Source organism: Lagopus muta, chromosome 5 (genome assembly GCF_023343835.1).
Source record: "Lagopus muta isolate bLagMut1 chromosome 5, bLagMut1 primary, whole genome shotgun sequence".
Classification (NCBI taxonomy): domain Eukaryota; kingdom Metazoa; phylum Chordata; class Aves; order Galliformes; family Phasianidae; genus Lagopus; species Lagopus muta.
This window is the reverse complement of record NC_064437.1, coordinates 33,001,627-33,014,984: the sequence shown is the minus strand read 5'-3', so window position 1 is coordinate 33,014,984 and position 13,358 is coordinate 33,001,627. Positions and strand designations below refer to the sequence as shown.

Sequence of the window (13,358 nt, the reverse complement as noted above, 5' to 3'; positions counted from 1 at the left end):
GGCCCATTTTATAGTTTACTTATCTTGGTACGTTATGTTCGTCTCAATTTAACATGAGTGAAATACTTGTAGCAGAAGAACGAGAAGCTGTGTGCTTAGATACTGGAGATGTCAGGCTTGAGTACAGCACAGTAACTAAACAGGAACAGACGATTTTGCCCTGCATCATTTATTGATCAGTTCAATTATTTTGCTTTCTCCAGTTTTGTGAATTAGGCATATTCAGATTCACTTAATAGGGTAGTAGATGTGTATGTTAAATTATACAGAGCAATGTTATTCTTAGGTCCTTTTAATTTCCCCATGCAGACTAATCTTATTAATATTTATCTTCTAATCTTCATACAAATTCCGAGTGGTATTTCTGTCTAAATGAAGCTACCATTCACACAAGCTTTCTTCAAAGAGAAAGAAATCATTGCAATATTTAACATTAGGAAAAGCTGATACCAGAGAAAAATAGTAATTAAATGTGAAGTATCATTAACAATTCCATTGTCCAAAATGTTTATGTTGTCAGAACAGCTGGCAGGGAGAATGATAGGATCTGGAAGGTTAAGGCCTCATTTTCAGCAACACTTCTGCATGTTGTATCTCAGCCTTGCTGTTAAGTTTTAGATACAGATCCCATCTTGGATGACAATACTTTCCCTGCCATGGTCTCAAGCGGTCTGATATCTGCCTGCATTTCACATGCACTATTTCCATTCAGTGGTAGCAGAGATGGAGGGGATTTCTAAAAATACGGAGTATGAACTTAAGGCTGTACCTTCTTCCAGCTCTCTGATTTGAGTTTGGATCTTGAAACATGAAGAAATGCATCTGTAGAGCCGTTCTGACTTTTGTTCTTAGATCAACTTGATGTACTGCCTCAATGTTTCTATATGCATGCTTAAAGGCCTGTATTTGTTCCTTACGCCATTTCCAGTCCCTGTCAATGGTAACAAATGCTTTGTAGAGCACTTAGCCACAAGCGCAGGTCTGCCCAAGGAGCACTCGCTAAAGCATTTTAGAAAGCTCTTAAGCCACTTGACTTCAGCTCCTGGTTTTAACAGGAGGAGGTTTTCTCGAAGGCAAGAGGCTCTTCCTGGCTTACAAATGGTGTAAGCTGTCATGTGGCAGAATAGTCCTCAAAAACTCTTCATTATATAAAACGTTGATTTTTCTTTCCTTTCTTCAGCTGCAATATTGAATGACCTTGAAGTTATTTCTGTTTTACCTTTGCTTTTGGGAAACACTGCCCTGGTTCTAATGATTTTGCATCTGCTGCTCCCTCCCTCAAGATAGCAATGAAAATGCTCTCCATTTTCCTCAGGTTGAAGCATTTGCAGCTTAGTGCATCTGTGCCAGTCATTAACTCTGTTTTTACACTTCTGCATCACCTTAGGAAACCACTTCTGGATGTGCGCAAAAGCAAGAAAGGTCAAACAAAGATGTTCACAGTATTGCTTCCAAACATTTTGTCCAGAAAGATAGTGAGATTGCTAATTCTTGTAAATGGAGACTATTTTTACTCTCTGTACCTAAAAGCTGGGCAAATTTTAGGGTGGAAACAATATATGCCATAAGCTAGTTTCCCTGCTGACTGCTGGAGATTGATGCTGTGGAGTTTTGATGTTCAGGCATTATTAGTCATCTTTCCAAATGTCCTTTACTGCATTGGCTGCAGTGCCTTATCTGGAAACACTGTTCTGAATTATCTCTAGATACACCCTTTCTTGATGTAGAAACTAGAAAACATTATGTATCCCTGTGTAAGGTGTGCAGGCATCTTCTCCCATGGCATAAAAATGTGTACTCCCAAGTCATTTAATCTGCTTTTCCACATCTTAATGTGTTTTCTGCCAGATGAAAGCACAGTGACCAGGGAGGGATAACAAGGAAGTTCAGAGACATAGAAACTTTGTTCTGAAATAATGGGAAGATTGATATGGTTTGCAATGGAGAAGCAGTAAATGAGAGTAGATATGAAAAAGGCCCAATCATTGTGAAGACAGGAGGGGGCTTTGCACTTGCTTGTTCTCTCAAGACATCAGGAGATGGGGATATTAATTTAAATGAGCCCTAACATAAGTTTGAAAGGAAGTGACTTACTTTTCCCAAGCACATATTGTTACCTGTTTGAATATGCTGTTAAACCAAGAGATTAATGGGACTAATTCATGAAGTTAGAATATCTTGTTGTATATCCAGTGTGACGATACTACAAAGGAAAAACAGAGCCTGATCTGCTGAAGGCATTTGAAAGAATCATAGCGTTTCAGCGCAATAGATTGTGAGTAAAACTCCTGTATTCCCAGGCATTTGCCCACACATAACATAAAATGATGAGAAGAGTCTGAGGGATAAGAAAAAGAGAAGCCTTTATGGGAATAATATCTCTGGGTAATGTTCCACTTGTATTGCCTTCATAAATATATAACCCACATTTAGTATATAAAATGGTATAGGAAGTTTTATATCATCTTTGGGCCAGTCTTTCTTCAACGTATTTCTTTTTTTAGTATGAATAATTTAGCTCTTTGAGTTGTACTGAGAACAGGCAGGGCTTTTCTCTGTGAACTGAAAAACCCAAGGTATTTTAAACTAGGGATAAATGGTGAGTAGGTATTTAGTTAAGACACCAGTAGCTTTGATCTCTAACTTAAAAAACATTTGAGGTTTAGTGTATTTTTTGTAGAGAACTTGTCTGATGTTTTCATTTTCTTCCATCTTTTGGCTTAGCAGGAGAGATGATGTGATACTGAAACTCTTATCTACCGCTATGCAGGTAATCCAGAAACTTGTCAAAGAACAATGCAAGAGTATGAATTGAACATCTAAGTGAACCGTAAATTAGAACCGTAAATTAGAAGTGTATCTGGTAGGCTTAGTAATGTGACTTCCTCCAGTCCCTTCCCCCGCCCCCAACTCAAAAAAAAAAAAAAAAAAAAAAAAAAAAAAAAAGCTTATAGAAAAGTCTTGTCAGTCTGAAAAGACCTGCAGCAGCCATGTCAGCGGGTATTTTATCCTCCACATTTGTGAGTAGGGCCACAAAGTACTGACCGATTACTCAATTGCCCAGCTGGGTTCTGGTGTTGTTTCCTTTTAGGTCCTTGATTCAGTAGGGTAGTTGCACTCATTTGTTTTCATTTAATTTAGCAATAGTCTTCTTGACTCATAACCCTAGGATATAAAGGGCTTAGCTTGCAGTAATTGAATCCACTGTCTGTCAGTGCTTCAGGCAGCTCTGCAATTTGTTTGTTTTTCCCACCTCATGTTGTACTCAGTTCCTAAATGGATTCCTACCTGGGGATAGTGGTGGTAGTAAGAGAAGAGCATTACAAAAAGAAGGAAAGCACAGAAGTTATGTGCTTTCTATTCACTCAAACACCCGCTTTGCTGTTGATTGGGGTTCTCAGGTGAATCCTTTGCGGTGATGGAACTGCTGGTCCCACAGTGCTGTCCTGGGGCTCTTTCCTGAGAGTCAGCATGCCTGTAGATGGATCATTAGGGAGAGCAAGAGAATGAATCAGGCTGGCAGTGACAGCTTGTCTTGGTTGGACGGGCAGCAGTACCCATGTTCACAAGCATTAGCTGTGGTGCTGGCACTGATCTGCAGCTGGAGGAACATCTGACAGCATCTGCTCCCCACAAATAGTGTTATTGAAAAGACCAGAGGGCTATTCATAGTTAACATTTTCCACATATCCATATAGCAGCTAATAAAACCAAAATGTAGGATGTTACCTGTGCATATTTACGTTTGAAAAAGGAGATTGATTGTCTTTGTTGTTGTTGTTGTTAATCTCACAACTCTTTTTAAAACTTCAATTATTTCACGTTCTCTTTGAGCTGAAGTTCGGCCCATAGCAGTAGTTCTGGTGCTTTGTAAGACATTGCTGTGTTTTCTAGGACCCTTTTTGTATCTACAGAGTACTGGGATACAAGTCATCACTTAAAGCTTTTAATTAGAAAATGTAATTGGAGTTTTCGCACACAGGACACAAATCTCTGCAACTAACAGACGCATCTTTTGAAACCTCTCATAAAATAAACTGTAAAAGTTAAATCTAAAAGAAAATTGCAAAGGCTGCGTTTCCTCATACAAACATGGGTAAGGCAATATCCATTGATGTTACAGCTTCTTCTTGGGTGACAGGAAATAAATTTTATTTAATACACCCTGAACGTTTCAATTACTAGAAGGGGCAGCCTGTAACTTGAGCAGATATTTTCTAATCATCTTACATAGGTTGAAACTTCAGCAAGAAACAGAAAGATCACAGTAGAATAAAACCATAATGTACTAATTACTTTTGCCTGAGGGTTGACTTCTTTGTTGCCTGGTATGCTGAGTTTATTAATTCACTCGCTATCTTTGTGTAGACTTTGCTGTGGTAGCAAGCAGGTAAACCAGGTGTCCTAACTCAATTCTTGGTTGCAAGTAGATGGTAACTCTTAGGTGAAGGAAGTTGTAAGAGACAAATGACTGTTAGCAAAATTTCCAACAGCAGTTTAAAAAAAATAAACCTACATATTAGGTAAATCTTGTGAGAAAGCTTTTGTTTTTCCTTCAAAAGATGGCATGTGTGTTATCATAGGAGGGAGGGAGCACTAAAGCAGAATGGTTTCTGCAGGAAAACAATTGAAGACAGAGACAAGGAAAAAAAGAATTGTAAATGCTGTGCTGTGTATTGCTGTGCTGGTCTCTTTGGAGAAAGGGTGTTCCCATAGACATGCTTGTTGATATACCTACTGCATACTTTATTCTTAGTCTCCAGAGTATGACTTTGAATCATTTGACTGTGAATTTTGAATCATAACAGTGAAAATCCTCTGGGAGAGAACAGCATCACAGCAAAGGAGCCCTGGGGTCTGGGAGGAAAAAAAGGCAAACTTGCTTTCTTGTTACTTAAGTCAGGAGTTCAGGTATGACTTCTTCAACTTGGTAGCAGACCAGGCTGTGGTTCATGTTCAAAAGTGGAGGCTTAAAGCCATGCGTGTGAGATTTCTGTACCTAACAGGTAATTGTGCAAATAATTGCTCTTCAAAGGCTATTGTGTTTCTTGTGTCTTCTTTGCTTCTGGTCATAGCTGTTGGCAAGGTTCTTGTCTCTTATGTTCCTTTTTGCTGCATTTCTAGTGATTCTGTAGTTTGTATTATAGATTGTTTCTCCAACAGCTCCTAACACACAGCCAGATGAAGCATTCCAGTTCCCTAGGTTGTCTAATTCCTGACCTCGTGCTTGTGTTGCAACTCATTCCTAAAGTGCTTTAGATGCATTACAGACATTTTTAGTCCACATTCTTAGTTGGCATGTCAAATGAAGTACCAAGGAGATTAAAATTCAAAATTTGGTATGTCCTAGGAAATGCTATTGACCTGTGTGAATAGGAAACTGACACCAAGTAAGCCTTCAGCAGAACGAATGAGAAGTTATGAGTATTAATCCTGAGAAAGTTACTTAGACTTTTCTAGCAAGTAGGTCTGAATTTGTGAAGTTAAAACATTTTCACGTGCCTTCCTTCTCTTGTTTGTTTTCTATTAATAAATCAAACTCTTTTTGTTCTCTTGCAGTTAATATTTAGGATGTTCTGAAGACTTTGTAAACAATCTTTCCAGTGGCATACTGGACAACTGACAGCAGCAGCACAGTTGGACATGAAAGATTTTGAAGGTTATGTGCCTATGTCTGTTTGAAAATGTCCTTCGGGTTGTGCTCTCCCATAAACTGAATCAGCATATAAATCTGCATGCTGTGCAATGGATGTATGTAATGGAGGAACTGGGATTGAATCCAGGATAATGGTGGTGAGTCTTAAAAATACATAATTTGTTTTCTTCCTTATTGTTTCTTTAACGTGCACTTCCATTATTTGTTTAATCAATTCCTGCCTTTTAACACCTACTCTAACCTTTAGGAATATTGCATGTTGAACTCTATTTCAGCTGAGACGGCTGGTAAGCGCTCATGAAAAAGTGAGAGAAAGCTACTGTATTTTATACAGAGAGGGAGGAGCTGCTCAGCACTTAAGCAAGCACTGCAGCAGGAGTTGCTAGGGTTGCTTGGTGGAGTTGTACAGTGTAGTTTTGTTCCTTGGTTATTTTGGTGTGACTTTGATTTGTGAAGGAAAGCTTTGTGGATAAACTTCCCTATGTATGAAGAGTACAAACATGAAATGCTGCAAGGAATAGCTTCGGTGGAGAGTTAGTGGAAGTTATGAGAGATGATAAAGGCCTTAGTGTTTACTATCTTGTGCTGGTGCCCTAATGCTCTAATAGCAGACCTGTTATTTTGCATGTGTGAATTCCTGAATATCTGGGCACTTCTTTTGCGACCCTAATGAGAAATCACATCAATCCAACCTCTCACAGTGGAGGTTGCATGTAGAAGGGGATGCCAATTTGGTAAAGATACTAAGGTTATGTACAGCTGAGAGATGCTTTCCCCAGGAGTGCAAGTAACAGACCTTGCTAACTGAACGGTCATTGAACAAACACTGCCTTTGCCAAGCTTGCTTAGAAATCCAAATGAACTCTCACTTAAGCTTTTTGTGTAGTTTGCTCAGTACTGATGTTTGTCTTACCAGAGACTTCATTAACTTTAGTTTTGACAATGCTGTGTGAGGTTTGTTTTTTTTCACTATCTCAACCTGAAGCTTAAACTTCGTGAGAAAATTAATATAAATACTATACCTGTTGAAGAACTTTAAAATTGACACAATGAGAAGATGATAAGCTCTCCATCTCCCCACAGACGGCCTGGTGCAAATGACCTTCTCACTTACCTATACACACAGATACCCCCAGACAGAGACTACAGCAGAAAGTTCATCTTGTGATTTGGTCCAGATGTCAAAAGACTATGTGAACTGGGATATGGGTCTCTTGAGTTGTCTTGCATTTGCTCAGATTTCAATGGAACCCTTGTTGTCATATACCTGGGAGTAGCTTTACCAACATACACTAGAAAAGGAGTGTTCAATGTCTACAGTGCTGTAAGGAAATATAGGGTATAGGTGGTAAATTCTTAACTAAGCCATTCATAATATAATGAAGTTTAATAGGTTGCATAGAAATATCTGTGCAGTAAAAAAAGATGTTTGGACAAAGAAAAATGAACTAGAATTTCAGGGAGGGATTCTTCTATTCTCACATATTTTGGCTTCATGAGTTTAAGTAGAAACATCCTTTAGCGTGTACTTAACACTCAACAGGTATTCAATAAATCATCAAGCTGGAATACATAAAATATAGCCCATTCATTTCACTGCAAAATAACTCTGCTCAATGTTTTACATCTTTTTGTAGGTTTTGTAGCTGTTGATGACCTACCATAGTTCATCTCTTGGATTTGTTTGTCATAATGTTTCAAAGATATTATCTTTACACTGCAAGGCTTGTGATATTTAAGGATGTTCCACTCATTCTCAGACTCTCAGACCATTGTTTCAATTAGCCTAATAGTAATTTTTGATTTTAATAACCTGCTGTTGTTGAAACTTAAGCAATGGAACTTAAGGCTTTACTTTTGCTTACTGTTTTTTGGGTTTAGTTTTTTTTTTTTTTTTTTTTTTGCCTGCTTGTGTACTGAGTACAGATAGTTAAAATTTGCAGATGGGACAGATATTTGTCATTGCCTAGGCAATTTCTACTCTCAAAATTTCTCTCAGGTGTAGCTTACATATCCTGCAACAATGGAAATTCAGAGAAGTAATAAACATTAAAAAAAAATTAAAAGGGTAGTCAGTTACAGAAAGCATTCAGATACTAATGGAAACATGTTGACTAGATATCTTAGCTGGTGATGTACGGTTTGGTTTATATTCTTTCATGTGTTGTCTTAGAAAGCTTTATGCTCTGCATAATTCAGACTTCTGCAGGAAGTAATCTTGGCAGTTTTATTAAATGCTGTAAACACAGTCCAACTTTGACCTAACTCTTATTATATACCACTGCTGCACCATTTCCAGTAAATGGCATGTATGCCAACACTTAAGTGGTTCAGAGGGACAAGGTGACCTGAGAGCTACCTCTGAACCACATATCTAACCCAAGCGGAGTATCAGAGAGCCCAAGGAGAGAGTTCAGTGTGATTAGTGGTTGTTTTCTAAGTGTACAATGTTGACCTCTACCAAAATCAATAAGAAAGCTTGATGATTAATGTAGGCTTCCTAATGCAGGCATTAGGAATGGATTCCACTTAACCTGTTTAGTCTTAATCACAGTTTTCTTCCATTTAAAGAACAGAAAAAGCAGAGAGAGGAAACTTAGACTTTACTAAGGTTGTACTTTTGATTAAAGTACATCAGTCCTCATCCACTGGCTTGAGTGTCACACAGTTTACACAGGTTATGTTTGGATTTCTTTCCTCCCTGAAGACCTTGGGAGGCTTTAATGGTAGTAAAGTGTGTCCTTGAATAATAAGAATCAGTTTTTTCGAAGTTTTTTTGTAGGTGGCTGAGAGTTCTCAGTTTAATAATTCTCTCGGGAGAGGAACTCCCAGCAAGACTACTGCTTCTGTCAGGAAAGCGTTTTTTCTTAATGATCACTTTTCACAGATAAATGTGAGAGAATTTTGGCTTGGGTCTTTTAAAACACAATTCCAGTATTTCACTTCGGAGTCTGCAAAGCATTTCCTTTCCTATCAGTTCAGCAACATTTCTCTATGAGTACTTTGTTAGAGCACTTCAGTTCTTGCCCATTCTCTCCACCAAGCCAAGTTTTCTGAAAATCTCACTCTCACAGAATCACAGAATGGCCCGGGTTGGAAGGAACTTCAAGGATCATGAATTTCCAACCCCTCTGCCACATGTAGGGCCACCAATCTTCCCATTTAATACCAGACCAGGCTGCCCAGGGCCCCATCCAACCTGGCCTTGAACACCTCAAAGGACAGGGCATCCACAGTCTCTCTGGGCAGCTGTTCCAGCACCTCACCATTCAATCTGTGAAGAACTTCCCCCTGACGTCCAACCTAAATCTTCCCTCCTTCAACTTAAAACCATTTTATCTTATCCAGATGTTATCAACCCTTTCAAAGAGTTGACTCCCCTCCTGTTTGTAGGCTCCCTTTAGGTACTGAAAGGCTGCAGTGAGGTCACCCCGCAGCCTTCTTTTCTCCAGACTAAACAAGCCCAGCTCCCTCAGCCTGTCTTCATAGGGGAGGTGCTTCAGTCCCCTTATCATCTTTGTGGCCCTCCTCTGGACCCTCTCCAACAGTTCTGTCTTTCTTGTATTGGGGGCTCCAAAACCTGGAAACAGCACTCCAAAACCCTCATCATATCAGTACTTTCCTGATATGGCTTTCTCCTCAAATGGAGCTGCACCTTGCAGTTGCTCCGCAATGCCTGGTCTGACTGAGGTGTATTTTAGTGTGGTACCAAACCCCAAGAGTAGGCCTAACCTAATTAGCTGTTCATCTCAGCAAATCTGGAAAATAAAATAACTGGAATATAAACTCAAATTTTTAGTAAGCTCTACTATGAAGGCACTGAATGATGAAGCTCGATGCCTAATGCCTCTCTGAGTGTCAGATGCTAAAGCCCCATTGCACTGTAGCTTGCCTTGAAGATCATTTGGACTCCCACAAGACATGTATGTAACATTAACTAGCTTAATGCTCAAGAAACTTCAATCCTGGATCCTTCCTCTCATATAATTGTATTCTCTTCTGGTTCACTGCAAAGAAGCAGTAAGGAAGGTGGGAGGGAGCTGCTTCTTGCTGGGGTGATGTGTGCAGGGATGATTTCTTTGTAAAATAATCTAGTAAATCAGATGCTAATCTAGCCATCTAACACAGTAGTAGAGAACATAGACTGAGCTTTCTTTGAGGGTTTGAATGGAGACAAGGCAGAATCCAGCTCTCTGCAGAGGGTCTCTGAGCCAGCTGTGTGGCAGTCTATTGGCAACAATTACCTGGCAGCTTTTCTGCCATGCAGTGTGAACTTGGGGGCAGAACGCTGCCTGTGCACACAGTCACAGAGGGGGCTGCAGCATCTGGCTCTGCTCTGGCTTCAGTTTTTACGCTTTTTTTTTTTTTTTTTTTGGGGGGGGGGGGGGCGGGGAGGGGGGTGCTTCTTTTCAGGCTTGCTGTTACTGAAACTTACACTGTGTTATCAGTAAGTATTTGGGATCATCTTTCATTGCCAGCCAGTTAAATGTAATTGTCACATCCTTCTGGCATGCCCACCTGTTCATTTCCATTAAGAGAGAATACTACCTTTATAAGAGTGTTAGACATCTCATTGTTGAGGGAAGGATTGCGCCATGTGTTAGCATAATAGTGCTAAAAGTCAGGGCTGAAAAAAGGAAGATAACTAATAAAAGGGAAATTGAAGTCAAAAGGGTGAAATTAATACTCAGTCTGCTTTGAAAAGTGGGCTAACGGATGGGAATGCTGCACATCATTGGTGCTCAGGTGAGCCTGAGAATGAGAGCAGTGAACTCCACAGTGGCATGAAAAATGATTATTAAGAGGGAAATTAAAGAAGGTATATTATTCACTAAGTGAAAGATCTGATGAAGATATTGATTCTGTTTAAATCAGTCTTCTCCACCAATTTAGTTACTAGTCTTCAGATTTCAATAGTGGCTGCCTCAGGAGGCCGTTGAGGAGACTCACAGGTACAGAACAGAGAGAAAGTATTACATGGATTGGGAAGTGCCAAGGAGACAGAAATGATAGAAGCTTCTAAGCTTGGAGAAGTTGGGGTGTCCCAGCTTAGAGCTGATGATTTAGTGAGGAGTAATGATCAGTTCACATTTATTAGCTGATGAAGCCAGAGGTGTGTGGGAGGTATTGGCTCAGCGGTGCAGGCAGATGAGCAGCCCAATGGGCAGTGAGCAGTGTTCCAGGGCTGGCAGATGGTGAGTCCTGGGAGAAAGAGGGAAAACGGGTCTTTGGGGTCATGCAGAAGTATGCGTGCTCAGAAAAAATGTTTGGAAGTTGTTCAAATTCCCTCTGTAACTGAATGTGACAGACTACGGGATATTAGATGTTCCAAAAAAAAAACAACCCAAAAAACAGTGTAGTCCTCGAGTGTTTGATAAAAGAGATTGAAATGGAATGACAAAACTTCATGGACTTGTTTTTTCTATTTTCTGTAACTGATTTAATATGGAATTGTGGAGTCACAGAATCATGGGTTTGGTTGAACCATAAAGCCCATCCCCTTACAGTCCCCACTGTGGGCAGGGACACCTCCCATCAGATCAGGCTCCCAAGGGCCCCATTTTCTTTTTAGTACACTTTACTAACAAAGCAATTCCCAAAATACAGTTAATAATTATGATTTCTGGCCTAAGAGAACACTGCTTCAGAAACACAGAATGGCAGGGGTTGGAAGGGACCTCTGGAGGCCATCTGGTCCCTTCCCTTGCTAAGGCAGGTTCTCTAAAGCAAGTTGCAGAATCAGCGTCTGCTGCTGTGAATAACTGTCTGGAAGTTCCCCACATACCTGGAGGGACACAGCATGCAGTGCTCTGCTGTTGCTGCTTTGCTCTGTGCCATACATGTCTGTATCACACACATATCCTACTTAAATGATTGCACATCAGTCTAATGCATTTCTTTGCAGAGGAAGTAAAATGTCACCTAGAGCTCTTAAAATCACCAACTATGCAAAAAGCCATTTAAAAAAAAAATCTTTAACAGTTTGTACTTTTTACAAAGCATGTGCACAAATTGATAATGAGAACACGTCTATACGGTAATGTAATGATTGCTGATGTGTTAATATAAGTAAAAACAGAGGTGGTACGTTAGATACTGAGGCTTCATGCTGTTTCACATAATGAACAACTTGGAGGAGTTTGTTTTTCTAGACCAAAGACTTGGTTTTTTTTCTCTTAATAGTTGCTATAAAATGGATGTTTTGTGATGAAAAGAAGAAACCTTACCAAGCAGTCCCCCAATAATTCAGGCAGTCCCCCAATAATTCAAGCAGCTGACAGAAGGTGATGCTTTCTGCTCTGGAGAGAGAAAGAATGCGTACATTTCTTTTCTTTCCATGTCATCCACTTTGTTAGCTTTGGAGAGTGGTTTTATCTTAAAATATGAATCAGACGCTGTTGCCAAGACAACCTCTACTCAAGCATGTCACTTCACTCACAGTATGTGCTGAACCTCAACCAAGTCTTCTTCCGGAGTGATCGGTCACTTATTTTTTCAAGTGGGATTTGATTTGATGAGGCAAAATACTCAATGTGCTTGATTTTCTTGGCTTCTCAGTGAATTATTCTAGCTAGCTTCACTTGGCTCTGTCTGTAGGGCTGGAGGAAGCTAATCATACTGACAATTGGATTCCAGCTTATGAAGCAGACTGAAACTAGAGCTCTGCAGTCGATGGCTGCTTGCCTGGCCAAGGCTTAGAGCTCTGGGCAGGGGAAGAAACACGCAGGCAGTGACAGAACACCTCCTGTGCGGGGTGTTTTTGCACTATTTCCTCTAGAGTATTAATTCTCAGGGTGGCGATTCTGTATTTTTAGGCTATTAGAGTTATGTCTGCTTTGTATTCCCTGTAGATGTTGTCTTGTTGCAAAGTATATTTGTTAAACCAGAACGACTCTGTTGCTTGGCAGGAACTGGAGGAGTTGGTACAGATTGGCTGCTATGCTGCTGATAGAAAGGCAGTGGGATGTGGATTTTAGCTGCTTGTCATGATTGGTTCATGCCTTCCAAACTTTTAGAAAATGATTTCTATATTGGGAAGGTGACAGACTTGAGTCATATTCAAATAAGCGTGGACCACCATTGTTGTAGTGTGATATTTAAGTCCTTAGAACATCAATGCATTTTTCACAACTTTTGCTCTTCTTTCTCACTACTTTATCAATAGACTCTCTTTTCCGAGGTTATAGTATGGTTTGGGTTGGAAGGGATGTTTAAGATCACCTTGTTCCAGCACCTGTCACTAGGTGAGGTTACTCAGAGCCCCATCCAGCCTGGCCTTGAATGCTTCCAGGGAGGGGGCATATGCCACCTCTCTGGGCAACCTGTTCCAGTATCTCACTATCTTCACTTCCTAGTATCTAGTCTAAATCAACTCTCTTCAAATTTAAAGCCATTTCCCATCATATTGTTACTACGTATCCTTATAAAAAGTCCCTCCCAGCTTTCCTGTAGTTCCTCTTTAGATACTGGAAGGTTGCCGTAAGCCTCCCCCCTACAAAGCCTTCTCTTCTCCAGGCTGAAGAACGTCAAGTTCTCTCTTCCCTGTAGGGTTGATGCTCTAGCCCTCTGATCATCTTTAGCCCTCTCTGGACCTGCTCCAATAGCTCAATATCAGTCGTACACTGTGAGCCCCAGAACTGGATGTGGTATTCAAGGTGGGGTCTCACATGTCTTTATTAAATAATGATGGTATTGTCACTTG

The 13,358-nt window shown here is 40.1% G+C and overlaps 1 long non-coding RNA gene across 12 annotated transcripts in view; it reads left to right on the top strand.

The window, feature by feature from the left end:
- The window catches only part of LOC125693109 (uncharacterized), a 61,136-nt gene that overhangs the window by 32,747 nt on the left and 15,031 nt on the right, over positions 1-13,358 (top strand). For all 12 annotated transcript variants that reach the window (XR_007376989.1, XR_007376996.1, XR_007376988.1 and 9 more), the window contains one exon: positions 5,560-5,793. This is a non-coding gene — a long non-coding RNA (uncharacterized LOC125693109). The remainder of the gene's footprint in view (positions 1-5,559; positions 5,794-13,358) is intronic.